At 58.0% G+C, this 4,240-nt stretch overlaps 1 long non-coding RNA gene across 1 annotated transcript; it reads left to right on the plus strand.

Annotated features, from left to right (window-relative positions):
• Nucleotides 1-1,704: 1,704 nt before the first annotated feature.
• LOC131274250 (uncharacterized) lies at nucleotides 1,705-3,388 on the plus strand. The gene is made up of 3 exons (XR_009181460.1): nucleotides 1,705-1,838; nucleotides 2,755-2,815; nucleotides 3,233-3,388. It is a non-coding gene; the product is annotated as an uncharacterized lncRNA (long non-coding RNA).
• Nucleotides 3,389-4,240: the final 852 nt, after the last annotated feature.

Genomic DNA, 4,240 nt, shown 5'->3' on the forward strand with positions numbered 1-4,240 from the left:
AGTACCCACTGCTCAGAAGGTCACGGCTCTTGCTTGACCGCTCTACCGCCACCATCTTGAACGGCTTGATTTTTTAACGAGGGCCCCGCGTTTTCGTTTTGCACTGGGCCTCCTAAATCATGAGGCAGGCCCTACTACCCGGGAGATTGAAGGAGCTCAATCGACAAGCACTGAATGGTGCCGGCACCCCTTGGAGGAAGCTGACCCTCTGTCCTTCCCCCACCAAGTCACCTAGAAGCTGGGGGGCCAGGACCCACCCAAGCCTAAGGAGAGGGGTTGGCAGGGAGGAGGAGTGGCGGCGAGGCCTGCAGCTGTCCCTGGGGCCCTGGAGACACGCTGGAGACAGGAGCAGGAGACTCCTGGAGCCAAGAGGGGCTGTGAGGCCCCAGCCACCCTCCTCACTCCAGGCCTGCTCTCAGGACCAGTGTGAGGAGCCCACTCGCTCTCCAGGGCACACCTGGGGGGCAAAGTGCTCCCACCCGCCCCCTTCCCCCCCACACACACAGCCAGCGCTGGGAGGGGTGCTTGGCTCAACCTGACACCTCCCACTTGCTACTCTGTTTCTAACAAAGGGGGTGCTGGCCTCCTCTTGCTGCTTACAGGGGGCAGTAGTATCTACTTAGTGTTGCTTGTCTTTAAGTGTGTGGTTATTTTTCTTATTATGGACCTGACACTTTTTTTTATGGTGGTGACATAAATGTTCCCTTTTAAATTAAATGCATTGAACTTAGGAAAAAGGCTTTTTCGGTAAATGACAGCCTGGCCAGAAGTGAATACGGCAGAAATCGTGAAGGCGGTCCCGAGGAAAGGAAAGGAGGGCTGTTCAGAATCCTGGTCCAGAATTCAGCTGCAGAGTGGATGCCGAGGCTGGAGAGGGAGGGCAGGTGCCTGGGTCACGCATCAGGCCGGTTTTCTGGACTGCCAGCCCAGGGCGCCCTTCCAGGGCTGCCTTCAGCCTTAAAGGCCTGATTCAGTCAAAGGCTGGGCTGCTGCTTCCCTCCCTTTCCCCCAGGTCCCTCGGGAGTCCACCAGCCCACCCCCAGGCTCCTCGCCTGTTTAAAAGCCCACGCCGCGGGCATTCAGAGAACATCCTCCGAGCGGTTCTCAGGCAGACTGGCGAGCCGGGTGACTGGAATCACGCTTCTGCTTTGAAAACTGCCACCGACTGCCTTTCCCACCTTCTGCTTAGCAAATCTTCACAAGCCGTGTTTTAAATACTCTTTCCCCTTTTGCTGTGATCAAAGGAATTGCTTGTTCCCCTGATAGGTGACAAGAGATGTCAGAGACTAATGAGGACATGGCCGCGCCCCCTTCCCTTCCCCTGCAAGAAGGAGCATCTCGGGCGCCGTGGGCTGGGCGGCCTTCAGGATCCGGGGGTTGCTGTGAGATGAGGCGGGGGCTGAGGAGGGGACCCCAGGCAAGCTGCTAATTTGGCGCCCGCAGCCGACACCAGTAGGGTGGGCCTCCCAGCATGCACTTCCCTATCTTCTGGGCGGAGCGCCCCAGTTTTGCCTTAGGATATGCACCCTTCCTCCACCCTCCGTCCACGTGGTTCAGGAGCTGTGGACGCCCGCCAAGGCGCTGGTGGGCGAGGCTCAAACCTGGCCAATCGGAAGCTTGCGTGCTCCTGGCCACAGTGATTGGTTCAGAGACGGGCATGTGACCCCGTCAGAACCAATGAGAAACAATCATGGGGCCCTGTGGCGAGAGAGGACGCTCCTTCCCTCTGGTCTCGGTGAGGTGGGGAGGTCATCCGGGAGCTGCCAGGGAGCTGGCCCAAGAGGAATCAGGAAGTGGAGCCAAAACGGGGAGAGAGGAATGGATGGACTCTGGGTCCGGTGAGCTGAAGCTCCTGCATCAAGCCACACCTACCCTCCACCTCCTCCCACCTTCCTGCGCGAGGAGACCCCAGCCAGCAGCCTGCCTGGCCTGGCATGTGGAGGGAAGGGGGTAATGGGCAGGGGCCGACCAGGTGACTTTAGCCTGACAATGAAGTGTGGATGCCTCCAGATCCCCAATTCCAGTTCCATAACTCTGTGTCGGATTAGTCAGGTTAGGCTGGGTGGTGTGGTGATGACAATCAGGACCGAAAGCTTAGTGGCTTAACACAACACTTTCTTGGTCTCACAAAGTCCAAACAAAGCCGGGTGACCTCAGGGCATTTGCCTTCCATGCAGCATCTCAACACAGCAGGCTGCTTCTGGATGGCAGCTCTGCCATCTCAACACAGGGCTTTGGGGCAAAGGAACAGGAAGGGCAGATGCTGGCTCTTAAATGCCTCTGCCAAGGTCACTTCCACTTGCAGCCTCGTGGGCCCATGGAGCTGTGAAGGGCTGGGGCGTGCGGGCAGCACCTGGCGAGCTGGTGAGCTGTGGAAATCTCTGCTCCCTACCTGGCCTCCTCCCTGCCACCTCCCATGGAATCACTTATTCCCTCACCAAACACCTACTGACGGTTGACTCTGAGGCTCGGCCTTGGGTCCACCACAGTGACCTGAACAAGCATGATCCTGGCTTTTGAGGAGCTTGCAAGATAGAGAGAATGACCTAGACCCTGGAATCAGCCTTAGTTTCCTCATCTGTACAATGGGATAATAGTAGACTCAGGGTTCACCTGATTTTATAATGAGAAAAGTGAGTGTCGACTTGGTGAAGCTGCCAAACCTCACAGCCAGTGAGGGGTGGAGCCAGAAGTCAAGCCCTCTCAGTCCGTGTAGTGCTCAAGTCTCTTCAGCTGCCCCTCATTTTCTGCCAGGGTGGAGGAACCATCTCAAGAAGGAAGGCATCAGAGAGCCCCGCCTCCCAGCGTGGCCAAGGTGAGCTGGGCCTGGCCTTGAGCCAACTTGGTTCCCTGACGACCACCTTGAGTCAGCCCCACCTGACGCCGAGGCACCCCTGGAGCTGCCTCCCTGCTCAGGTGCTCCAGGAGGGCCGTAGCAGATGTCCTGCTACCGGCTACTGAGACAGGGCCAGCTCCGAGCCCCTCTGCCCCCTGCTCCCACCCTGCCCTTTCTTAGATGTGGTTGGAAAGCTCACCAAGGGGCCTGCAAGGCCACCCCGCCACCATTAGAAACCTGGTCCTGAATCACTGATTAAAACCAGGAGGGGGTTTTAATCAGCTGGGGCCATATGCTGTTTAACTGGAGATGAAAGTCCAAATGATAAGCATCATCTCAGAAAGGATGTCGTTAAAGGAAGAGCAGAACAGCAAGTGGCATCTTTTATCCTGACAGCAGCCCCTCGCACCGCTCTCGTTAGGGGCTTTGGGGAACATCTGGGCTCCGTCCTCGCCAGGCAGCGCGCGCAGGGTCATTGTGTGACGACCGCTCCCGAGCCCAAGCTAAACTTCCACATACACAATTAATGCCTATTAATTACAGTTTTCAAACCAGCAGAATGCTCCTTTGTGAACTTAATCGCCTCTTCTATTTTAACGGGAAATTGTATTCCCTCCTTTCATAATCCCTGCACCTGAAGCCGCCCAGTAGCGGGGGGCAGGTGGTGGGTGGGGCTTGGCGGGCCGTTTACAGGATGGCCTGCCTGGCCTCCCCCACGCCCCCCACCCACCCACGGTCAGGCAGGAGTCCCTGTGGACCTCCAGAGTCCTCAGGAGCTCGCAGTCACCGGGTTGTCAGAACATTCGTGGTTCCTGGGGATGGTGGGGAAGTGAGGCTGGGCAGCCGCCGCCCACTGCTCCTGGTCCAGCTGTCTTGAGAGTGGATCGAGCTGGGTCTCGAAGGCGGTCATTGCCTTCCACGCCACTCGCTGCCGCTGCCAGCAAAGGCCTTGGAGATGACTCTCGCGCTCACGCCCATCAATGACTTAGGGCATTTCTTAGTAACCCCGTCATATGGGGGAGGAAGCCAAGTCTCGGGAAGGTGAAAGGACTGCCTCAAGGCTGCAGAGCAAGTGGGCAACCCGATAGGGCCTTGGATTGAGTCCCCGAGGGTGGGCGTCGCCCTGCACCCACACAGGACGGATGGCATTGCCGGCCAGCACGTTTTCTCTCCCTTCCTTGCCCCTGGCATGGAGTGTGCTCCTGTCCCATTGCCTTTGGCCTTGGCCAAGTGCCTCGCTTTGGCTAGTGGAATGGGAGCGGATAAGAGGCTCACCCCTTCCCCTGCTTCTGGGGTGTCCAGGAGATGCTCAGAGAAGGGAGGGAAGAAGGAGGGGAATGGGAGGGAGGGCGGGAGGAGGAGGGAGAAGGTGGCAGGGCACGAGTTTTGGGAGCCAGTTGAGTC

The sequence above is a fragment of the Dasypus novemcinctus genome, chromosome 18, assembly GCF_030445035.2.
Source record: "Dasypus novemcinctus isolate mDasNov1 chromosome 18, mDasNov1.1.hap2, whole genome shotgun sequence".
NCBI lineage: Eukaryota > Metazoa > Chordata > Mammalia > Cingulata > Dasypodidae > Dasypus > Dasypus novemcinctus.